General features: G+C 36.9%; 1 protein-coding gene across 2 annotated transcripts in view; it reads right to left on the reverse strand.

The window, feature by feature from the left end:
- Window positions 1–12,584, reverse strand: part of Mhcl (Myosin heavy chain-like) — a 303,019-nt gene that overhangs the window by 50,957 nt on the left and 239,478 nt on the right. The window lies entirely within an intron of this gene.

Raw genomic sequence — 12,584 nt, forward strand, 5'->3', positions numbered from 1 at the left:
TCTGTAATAATTCGGACGCGTAAAGACGAAAGTCATCTCTCTCTCTCTCTCTCTCTTTCTCATCTTTACGTAATCTCAGAAGGTATTGCTTTCAGTTGTTTTTTACGACAAAATTCCAATGCAACCAGTTATAATTGCTAACGAATGTTATGTCATTAATCATCACGTCATAGACTGAATGTAGAAAGCCTTATTCAAGTGTTACCTCAGTGTTACAAGTGAAATTAATGAGACAGTGATTTTGTAAAATCTTTTTAAACATAATCTGTGAAAGTTATTAATTATTTTATCTCTTACAATGCTTTTTACTAATTTAGCTATAGTTTTTTTTGTTACATCGACTTAAAGTTAGATTAGATAAATCGCAATTAGAGTGTAAAATCGAACAATGAATCTGGAAATTTAATAATGAAACCCTTAGGTTTGGGAAAAAAGTAAAATATATTGTCCTGAAAAAACTAAGAAAGCCGAGGCATAGTTAGAGCGAGTCATCGAGTTTCAGAAGTTTCAGAAACGGACACCATAGATAATACACATAAATTAGTTATAGATAAGTAACTCAAGCACTCAACAAAATGTTTACGGGCGTCGGCCACTAGATGGTTTCGCTTCGATTAATATCTCATTCTTCCTGTAGATGACAGTAACATATTACCTATCCTATATTCTATTTTTAATGAGAGATTTTGTAAATTTTCATAAACCACAAATTGATAAAATTTAATCAATTTGTCTATAGCAAATAAATACTTGTGTGATTTATTTCTTTATTTTCTGTTTATCATCTATGTTTTGGAGCATTCGCTACAAGATGTCGTTAGTTTCCATACAAAAAAAAAATATTTGCCTTAAAGTATAAGTAGTACAGGAAAGAGGAGAGTTAGAAGGGTAAGAAGTAAAAAAGAACGGGCCTCGGGGCAAACCCCACTGCCGGGCTGAAGTTCCCTGCCACACAGGGCAGGGGTGACGAAAGAGGATAGAAGGTAGAAAGAGGGTAGGCTGCTCCTAAAATCCCACTCGCGGTCTTCAATCTAGCAGTGATCATGGCGCTTGCATCAGCGCTAACATAACGTGAACTCACTAAAACTAAACGTGGCAAGAATACATTAAATAACAACACTTTATAATAAAAACTGAATGGTCTTTTTACGTTTTTAGTACGATTTATTTTCAATTTTGAAATTTCAATATAATTTTTTTTATTGCTAGATGGGTGGACGAGCTCACAGCCCACCTGGTGTTAAGTGGTTACTGGAGTCCATAGACATCGACGACGTAAATGCGCCACCCACCTTGAGATATAAGTTCTAAGGTCTCAAGTATAGTTACAACGGCTGCCCCACCCTTCAAACCGAAACGCATTACCGCTTCACGGCAGAAATAGGCAGGGCGGTGGTACCTGCCCGCGCGGACTCACAAGAGGTCACACCACCAGTAAAAATTTCACCTGTCAATAACTAAACGTTTACCTACATAAATTATTTTATTTAAAATTAGTACTAAAGCATTTCCCATAAATCTAGAACGACACACCGCGTCAACCACATAATGTACAACACAATAGCGCTATTAGTAATTCGGATAACGATTCAACAAAAGACCGGTCTACTGAACTAAAATTGACAATAGCTTCACAACGAAAGGCATAAGTGCTTTAATAGTTTATAAGCGTATCATTAATCCGACGAAGCATTTTAAAATTTACGATATTTTAATATTGAGTTCGTTAAGCCATTATAAAGATTAACAGCATGCTTATTAATAAGTCGTTATTAATTAAAAGGCTTTTTAAGTTCAACTTGTGTATTACATAATTAAATTTATATTGCATTATTTTTCTCCTTATTAGATTGCAGGAAGAAATTATATTAATACGCTTTTACTAGCTTCAGACGTATGTATTTTAGTATGCAACGGAATCTTTGAACATGATTTTGACCCCCTTCAAAACGTTGGATTAACTCGAAATTTGGTATAGTTATTAAGGACCGATGACAATTCAATATTTAAAAAAAATTGAAATTCAACTAAAAAATTAAAAATAAATAATAGTTTAAAAAAACTAACAAAATAAGCTTTTATAGAAAATCCAACTAAAAAAGCGTGGGGCGCACGGTATCAGTAGTTATAAATATTTTATGAAGAGATATGAGTAGAAGGGTTATTTTTATAATATCCTGAAAAAGACTCCACCCTTTTTTACAATAAAATCATTTTTTCTTACACTATTTTTAATTCAAATTGATTAGAATTAGATTTTTTTCTATTAGTTAGTTGGATTTTCTATAAAAACGTAATTTGTTAGTTTTTTTAAACTTTTTTTTTAAAAGGATTACACAGTTGATAACCGTACATTGATACCAATACTAATTAAGTTCATTTCTTTCCCTTATTACAGTTACGTATTTGAAATATAGTGTACACGTTATGACGAAATGAAATTTATTTCGTTTTTCTTAGTTATTGTGTTTGAAGCGACGAGGACAAGAAATATTGGAAATACATTTATATAGGTTATTTGTTTTGACTACGACATGTAAATTGGTTTGAATTGCTTCTGAAATGCATCAAACATGCACAAACAAACCGTGAACAATATAGGTAGGCACGTGTGCAAGCGAAAACATTCAATAATTATGACAATTGAGTCGACTATTATCAAAGCCGACAATCTGACTTTTGGACAATGATTGGTAACTCAGAAAAACGAATTATTGACTTTGTATTCCATTGGCAGTCACAAAACTCTTCGGAACGACATCTTAGATAAATAACAGGTTAACTATTAACCTTTATTTAATGCAGGTTTTGAACCGTATTCTTTGAAGGAGACGATTATATTCAAATCAATCTGAATTGACATATCAATAATTTTTTTTTGTCCAAATGCACAGATTGCCACCTTTGATAATCGACGACTCAATTCACTGAGATGAAAAAAAAAGTCAAGTAACTGTGTAAATTGTGTATGCTAATTCGGTTTGGAGGCGTTCAATTTGATGCAAACGTAGCGCGTTGAAATAAATCTATCGTTTTGAGGATTTATAATATTTTAGTCTTTGTTATTATCTATGTTAGGCTTTTTTTTAGTGGTTTCCTACCTAAGCTGATAGCCTTGAGAGGCTATTTCAGCGGAACCTTAACTAGTAGGTGAGCTCACGGGGCTCAAACCTGACGACGTTGCTAACGCGAACCCTAGCAAGAGTCGTGCATCGCAGAATCTACCACCGGATCGGAAACGCGACCCACTGAGAAGATCCGGCGAGAAACTCAGTGGGCTGTGTCTGAGGGATGTTAGGCAGACATCACGAGCAGACATGTGAGCACACGGCCCTCGTGATTATGAGATAACCAGAGCGCATAGACGCTACACGAACATATAAAACTAAAGTCAAATTTACGATAAGAAATCTGAAAAACAACTCACGCATTACCATAAAAGACGTGCTTTTTGGATTCTGCTTAATTAAGTCAATTATGACCATAAATTCAAATAAGGAATTATGCAAACTTTATTAAATAGGTAATCATAAAAGTATTCTTAGTTCATTTTTTATTAAATAGGTCTAATAATTTTATTAAATAGGTCATCTAAGCAATAAAATAAAAAAAAAAATAGGTGAACGACCTCGTGACCCACCTGATGTAGAGTGGTTATTGGGGCCTACAAATATCACGAAGTGAATGCTGCCACCTACCATGACACACCACACACCACATTTGAAGTCGTCGTGGCCTAACAGATAAGACGTCCGGTGCATTCGTGTTGAACGATGCACCGGTGTTCGAATCTCAGGTGGGTAACAATTTTTCTAATGAAATACGTACTCAACAAATGTTCACGATTGATTTCCACGGTGAAGGAATAACATTGTGTAATAAAAATCAAACCCGCAAAATTATAATTTGCGTAATTACTGGTGGTAAGACCTCTTGTGAGTCCGCGCGGGTGGGTACCACCACCCTGCCTATTTCTGCCGTGAAGCAATAATGCATTTCGGTTTGAAGGGTGGGGCAGCCGTTGTAACCTACTTGAGACCTTAGAACTTATATTTCAAGATGGGTGGCGCATTTACGTTGTGGATGTCTATGGGCTCCAGTAACCACTTAACACTAGGTGGGCTGTGAGCTCGTCCACCTATCTAAGCAATAAAAAATAAAAAAACTTGTGCTCTTTCATCTCAAAAAGCATGACTGCTTTGGACCAAATTAGCAATATAGCAGATACCTACCCGTGCGGGCTTATAAAATACACCCTAACAATTTTTACTTAAATAATACGCACACCTATACTCAGCCAATACGATTTTTTTTATTAAATACTATATCTACTGAATAATATAGGAATGTCTCGTAATTACGTAGGTACTTACAAAACACAAATTTATTGGTCGCGTCGATAAATTTATTAAAGTATAAATTTTATCGTGATTTACATAATTGAATTGTCCTCCTCAATTCAAGACTCCGTTGTACGTCATTTAATTAGGTCAATGTCGTTTAACTATATTTTATATGGCTTTCATGTTACAATTATGTTTGTTTCTTCGGTTGTCGATCATTACATTAATAAAAAAATGGTCCATATTCTTGTAAGCAAATTAGAATTATTATTATTATTATTATTTTATTGCCCTTGTAAGCAGACGAGCACACGGCCCACCTGATGGTGAGTGGTTACCGTCGCCCATAGACTTCAGCAATGCCAGGGGCAGAACCAAGCCGCTGCCTACAAATTACTACAAATTACTATTTAAAGCTTTTAAGAAAAACACCCGTGTTTATAATATAATATATGCACTAAGTATTTTGTATTTGCTTGCATTCGAGTATACGTGGTATGGAAATTTAGCGTGTTTAAAAATAGTGGTCTCGCAGTAGTCGGGAAATTCGACTATAATTAATTGAAATTATAAGTTTGAACATTATTATAGTTCTATTGTCAAATACTATTATTTTACTTCCTATAATCACAGATTTCGCCAAGACTACATGATAGACAAATGATATTAAAGACAAACAATATTAATCTATTCTCAATTTGACCACACACTTTAAGCAATAACAAAAATTTAACAATAAACGAAGAGGGTATATGCGTGTTTGTGTGTGTTTCAAATACATGGGAGTGTGTGTCATGTTTCTTTTATTGATTTAAAGTATTTTTTAGGCATAATTTGAAAAAATATATATATCGACGCTTGAAAGGCAAACGTGACTAAGCGACAATAACTGCTTTATACATAAATGATAGGCAATAACCATATTCGATGCGCAAAAAAGATATATTTCTAGGTCTATTAAAATCATTTCAATCCTACAGCTAGATTCGTTAAAATAGATTTTGTTTTCAGGTATTTCAACTCTACATTAGTCTACTGTAAAGTTCACGCACTGTCGCTTAGTCACGTTTGCCTTTCAAGCGTCGATATATATATTAGCATTCTGCACTCCTTCTCTATATTCTCTATAAATGTGGGAAATTTTATACTCCTCCATCCGCGCAATTTTCGTAAAAAGCGGTTCAAAATTTTTGCTTCGCGTATTGTAATATATAGATAATAATAAAATCTCGTACAATTGATATATTAGTATGTAGTAGAAACTGAATCGCATCGAGCGCATTTATCCGGTTCACAAACAACAGTTACTGGCGGCTTCTGCATTTGCTGTGCAGTTAGCTTGCACGGCGGCAAGTGGAGCGTGCAGATCGGGCCTAACCAGCCAATTACGATAATTTTCACAGTAAACACGATATTACGTTTCATTGCGCATGACTTATCTCGAACGTTTCGCTGTGCCGGACCTATCGTTCTATCGCACGTTTATTTATTTGGGTAAGAAACAGTATTAATACATCCGCGTACTTTGTTCATTATAAATGATAACATATTTTGGAAAATGAGGAAATCTGTCAAAATAACTTCTATATTTTTTTATTGCTTAAATGAGTGGACGATATCACAGCCCACATGGTGTTAACGGATTACCGGAGCCCATAGACATCTACAACGTAAATGCGCCAACCACCTTGAGATATAAGTTCTAAGGTCTCAGTATAGTACAACGGCTGCCCCGCCCTTCAAACCGAAACGCATTACTGCTTCAAAGCAGAAATAGGCACTGTAAAAACTGAGACCTTAGAACTAATATCTCAAGGTAGGTGGCGGCATTTACGTTGTAGATGTGTATGGGCTCCAGCAATCACTTAACACCAGGTGGGCTGCGAGCTCGTCCACCCATCTATGCAATAAGAAAAAACAAACATTGCAAACGGTAAAGTAACAGGATACAATTTCTCTAATCGATAAATCTAGAACTATCTAGTTTCACAGTGTACCCGTGCAGAGTTCGCTCAGAGCGGAAATTAAACAAGTCCAATAAACCGAATAAGGAGACGCCACGAAGAAGTGCCCACATCTCGTACGTATTAATGTAAATGTCGGATGTCGTATGTGCCTATCGCATTTTAAGAATGATAGACCTAAATATGTTTACGTGTGGTACGTTTTTATATGACAAGGAATGAAACGAATGACATTTATTGTGTAAAAAATAACAACTACCCCGTCCTAGTATATTGTCCTGTGTGGAAATTGTTTGGGCACAAACAATGTCACAAAAATCTCGGACTATAAATATCATTCACAGAGATGCCGATAAGATCCGAGGGTGAATCTAAGTCGAACCAAGCGACATTTACGACAGTGCCGATCTATTTTAAGATACAAATAGATAACGGCTAATAAGCATAAGTACTGATCCATAATTTTTAGTGAATTATGTATGTATATATAATATGTAACAAATTCTACTATTATAGCTACAAGGTACCACAAGCACCGGTCACCGTCCTCGTCGAACCCGTCGCTTGCGACGAAGGGCTCGACGAGCGAATTAACCCATAGACACAGCCCACTGAGTTTCTCGCCGGACATTCTCAGTGGGTCGCGTTTCCGATCCCGTGGTAGATTTATTTAGCACTGCTCTTGCCAGGGCCATGGTTAGCAACACTCCGGTTTGAGCCCCGTGACCTCACCTACAAGTTAGGGTGAAGCTGAAGTAGCCTCTCAAGGCTATCAGCATAGGTAGGAAAAAAAAAATTATAACTACGATCGAGCGTCTGGTACTACAAGGCAAAGTGGACAGTACCAAGACACGCGGCAATCTCTCGTAAGGTGAACAGATCAGATCAGGGCTGCAGCGGATTACCCCTTGCATGTGGTAGGGCAGCAGGGGAGAAGTGGCATCGGATAGTAAGACTCGCTACTCCACACGTCAACTTATAGTGTATCGACGATGAGAAAGAAGTCGAAGATGAAGTCGTCGTGGCCTAAAGGATAAGACGTCCGGTGCATTCGTATCTAGCGATGCAACAGTGTTCGAATCCCGCTGGCGGGTACCAATTTTTCTAATGAAATACATATTTGAGAAATCTTCACGATTGACTTCCACGGTGAAAGAATAACATCGTGTAATTAAAATCTAAGCTGCAGTTTAATGTAATATGGATAATTATTGGTGGTAGGACCTCTTGTGAGTCCGCACGGGTAGGTAACACCACCCCACCTATTTCTGCCGTGAAGCACTAATGCGTTTGGGTTTGAAGGGTAGGGCAGCCGTTGTAACTAACTATACTGAGACATTAGAACTCATATCTCAAGGTGGGTGACGGAGTTTACGTTGTACCTAGTCAGGTCATAAGTTCTGTCACATGTTTAATGTAAAATAATTGAAACAAGTTTATTCATTATGTAAACATTCATATACCAAAATGAACTTAACAAAACATAGATTCTTATGACACTAAAGTTTATTCAAAATGACCTCCGTGATTTTGAATACAGGCCTTCAATCTGCGCGGTCAGTTGTCTATCGCAGCACGAACGAGGTCCATGTCAATATCGGCGGCTGCCTTAATCAAGGATGTTTTGAGTGACTCCAAATTGGGATGAGGCTTTGAGCACGCCTTTTCCTCCAAGTGTTGCCATATCTTGTAATCTAACGGATTCAAATCTGGACTGGAGGAGGGCCAGTCTTCGTGCCGGATGAAGTCGATTTCACGCGCCGCCAGCCAGTCTTGTGTGCTCTTCGCTCTATGAGCTGGCGCCGAATCTTGTTGGAATACCCAGTGCCTGTTATTGAACATGGTATGAGAAACAGGTTCCACAAGGTTCGTCAGGACTGTATTTTGATACACAACTGCATTCGTTTTTACACCTTTCTCACAAAAATGTACCTCTGTTAAGCCCCAATAAGAAACTCCCAACCATACCATGAGCGAGGATGGAAAATGACCTCGTTGGACACGCGGAATACGGTTGCTCGCTTCTTCACTACTGTGTGCGTACACCTTATCATTTTGTTTGTTGTAGCTCTATTCTACGGTAAAAAAAATTTCATCCGAAAAAAAAATTTCCCGATATTTTTTTCCCGCGTACCGCTTCAACAAAGCGCGGCATCTCTTCAGTCTCAGGTCCATTAGACGAGCATTCAAACGATGTCCTGTTTTTCTTCGATATGCCCGAAGCCCTAAGTCTTCATTTAACACCCTTTTCACCGTGGTTCTGCTTAACCCTATCTGAAGGGCCAACAGTTTCTGCTTACGTTTGGGATTTCTTTGAATTCGCGCCATCACAGCTTTTATCACTGCTGGAGTCCTAACAGACCGAGGGCGACCGCTTCTTGACCTATCATCTACACTAGAGTCTTCATTGTATCGTTTGATGGTACTATAAACGAATCTTTTGGTTATATTCAAATTTTTCAGTATGTTAAAAATTTGAATTGGCGCGTAACCACAACGATGCAACGCAATAACTGCAACACGGTCTTCTTTAAGCGTCCACTCCATATTTAAAAATGAGTAAAATTCTAAAAGTATACATTTTTCTTTTCATGAACAATTCGAAATTCGAATTCAATAAACTTTTTTGTGGCCAGCATTCTAAAAGAAAAGTTTTTACTGTGTGACAATACTTATGACCTGACTAGTTAAATGTATATGGGCTCCAGTAACCACTAAGCACCAGGTGGGCTATAAGCTCGTCCACCCATCTAAGCAATAAAAAAAAAGATGACAAAAATCGCCTTTATATGTAGTATAAGAGTTCGTATAGGTATATATTTTTTCTTTTATCTTGAGGTAACAACTATGACTTTTAAACCTTTAAAGACATCTAATCCTAAAAATAGTAGTTATAGATAAACATATAATAAAATACCACTAATTTGAATTTGAATAATTGAAATCATGCATATCCAAGTTGTGTTTAGAAAATATCACTACTTTATGACTTTAATATAAAGCGAAGCCTCTGTTCTAATGTATCATTTTATGAATATCTCAGCTTTCTAGCTAAAGAAATTTGCTAAGGAAACGCATTAAATGCTGCATTTACTAAGAAAGTCGACTCATTAGTTGTTTTTCAACTTTATCTAACAAATAATAATTTCTAGAGTTTTTAAATTGTTTAAAAATAAAAACTATTTCTAGACTTTAATTTATTGTGTTGGTAATTTTCAAACGCGAAACACAATGATTTTTCGATTTTATTGTCATTTTAAATGTTGTTATATCGAAGCCGATCTGATATTAAGTGGTTATGGAGTTCATGGACATTTTTTTTTTTTTTTTTTTCCTACCTATGCTGATAGCCTTGAGAGGCTATTTCAGCTTCGCCCTAACGTTAGTAGGTGAGCTCGCGGGGCTCAACCGGAGAGTTGCTAACACTGACCCTAGCAAGAGCAGTGCTTCGCAGAATCTACCACCGGATCGGAAACGCGACCCACTGAGAAGATCCGGCGAGAAACTCAGTGGGCTGTGTCTATGGGTTAGTTCGCTCGTCGAGCCCTTCGTCGCAAGCGACGGGTTCGACGAGGACGGTGACCGGTGCTTGTGGTGCCTAAAAGCACCGTTAATAAAAAGGACATCACAAGACGAGTGGCGCCAACTCGAGACGCGAGTTCAAAATGTCAACTGCTATTTATGACGGTTTTTTACTGGTGACGTTTTGTGAGTCCGCACGGGTAGGTACCACCGCCCTGCCTATTTCTGCCGTGAAGCAGTAATGCGTTTCGGTTTTAAGGGTGGGGCAGCCGTTGTAACTATACTGATAACTTAGAACTTTGTAGATGTCTATGGGCTCCGGTAACCACTTAACACCAGGTGGGTCGTGAGCTCGTCCACCCAGCTAAGCAATAAAAAAAAAGTACCGCCAACAAACCACAGAAACAAACAGGATAGCGATTTCTATCCACCCAACCAGTTCGACCGTACAACTTCATCGTGCCTACTACATAATTTTATCTTTATTCACTTCTTTATCTATTACACTATCTTTAAGACCTTTTTGATTTTTTTTTCGAAACATATTTAACAAAGGATTGCTTTAAGAACACTTTTCGTTAAAATCTCTTTGTTGTTTTCGAAAATGTTTATCGGAATTATTACGTAAAGTTCCTTGAAACGTTCCAAGTAAAAAATTGTATTAAATTAAATACGAATTCAAACGAATATAAAAACCGTCTATTTTTTTGTTGACTAATTTAAACAAGTTTTTCATAATTCAACATTGGACGACGGAGAACATGCTCCTTTAGTACGTCCAATTTACGTTTGGCATATAGAAAAATAGCACTAAAAAATTTAAAGACGTGTTCTTAGCGAAATGTATGTCTAAAACCTACTTAAGAATTTAAAAACGTGTTCTAAGCGAAAAAAAGTTACACGCGTTTTATGCATGAGCATCCGGGTGGAAGGCCGGCTATCCTCAACCCACGCTGGTTCTGACCCAGCGGGGTATTCCATAGGACAGACCATTCTAACCGGCGCCATCTAGGCAGGGCTTCGGATAGCCTGCCGACCGAGAGGGCTGGTGGTCCTGGCGCCGACGACATGTGGCGAGAAATTTGGAAAATTTATTATGTATGTTATGAAAAATCTACTGCTGCCTACACGTTACTAAATAGAACGCAATAAGACAATCGTCTTGAACTAAATTTTACAAAAGCAATCGTAGTAATAAATGTCGAGAAATGTGATAATTGAATGAAATAAATGTAATGAAAATCGTGATAGTAAATGTCGAGAACAAGCTATTAATAAACAAACCAATAAAATAGATAAGCTAATCAGTTTAAAGTAGTGTGTTTGGCAACAAACTAGACTATATTTGAGCGCGACTATGATGATAGACTATATTAGTCAGTGAAAAAGTGGCCTAACCCATAATTTTTCATAATCATGTTTATAATTATGTATATTGCAATTTATTTAAAATATAATAAATTTTTATGTAGCACCGGCCTGGCCTATCCATTGTTTCACCCATAGACAGCAGATGGCTTTGTATACATTATTTTTGCGCGTATTGTTTTTTTTGCGTACTGAAATTCAAATTCATGAAAACGTAAACCTCATTGCCCCATAATAACTATGGTAAGCTTAGGCCACTTTTGCGTGTACGGCCTCATTTCCAAACACATACAACAAAAAGTTCAAACTACATTTCGATTGCATGACGCGATATGGGCAGCGGTATTTAACCTGTTGTCTGTCTACAGGCTCCAATAACCGCTAAGCATCAGGTGGGCCCTGAGTTTGTCCGCTGATCGAAGTTCATATAAGACGTCGTCTAAAACAAATATCAAAATTATTTTAGCGTAACCAAAATACAATATAACAATCGCAAAATACATTTTCTTGTTAGTTCTGTTACACAAAGTCACAAGGTCTCAATTTTTCTTTTAATATATACCTAATAATATCAGTATAGTATTATTTATCATTTCAGAATTCTATTGACAATATAATTTATCTATTCATCATATTTGGCTCTAGAAAATTATCGTAGATATAATAAAGTAATACCCGTGAGAATTCTAATGTAAAATTTGAGTATACATTTTAAATTTGATGCGATAAAATGTGATACTACATGATGCAACACAGCGGGTCCTTTTTGAGAGAACTGGCCACTAAATTAAGAAAAAAAAAACAATTTAATTAATTTCAAATATTAGAAGAAAGCGGTAAATGCCTCAGTCAATTCGGTAATGAGAAAATACTTCGCTATGCTTGATCTTTACTTAATTATTTTATTTTTACGATTACACTATTTAGTTTTGAACAGAATTTTATTTCACAATTAATATCGGGCTTTTGAAATTCACGAGGAAAACCAGTTTTAGAATTCAAATGCAGTTTGTATGTAATTAAAACCCAATTCGTCGACCCACCAAGAGTATTAATAACGATCTCCCGACTATTGTTGAGGTAAATCCTAAGTCCTATTAGAATATAGATAAGAGTGGTGGTAGGACCTCTTGTGAGTCCGCGCGGGTAGGTACCACCACCCTGCCTATTTCTGCCGTGAAGCAGTAATGCGTTTCGGCTTGAAGGGCGGGGCAGCCGTTGTAATTATACTGAGACATTAGAACTTATATCTCAAGGTGCGTGGCGCATTTACGTTGTAGATGTCTATGGGCTGCAGTAACCACTTAACATCAGGTGGCCTGTGAGCTCGTCCACCCATCTAAGCAATAATAAAAAAAAAGTTAGAATAGAAAGCAGTAGACTACAT

The sequence above is a fragment of the Bombyx mandarina genome, chromosome 16 (genome assembly GCF_030267445.1).
Source record: "Bombyx mandarina strain Sakado chromosome 16, ASM3026744v2".
In the NCBI taxonomy this organism is placed as follows: Eukaryota; Metazoa; Arthropoda; class Insecta; order Lepidoptera; family Bombycidae; genus Bombyx; species Bombyx mandarina.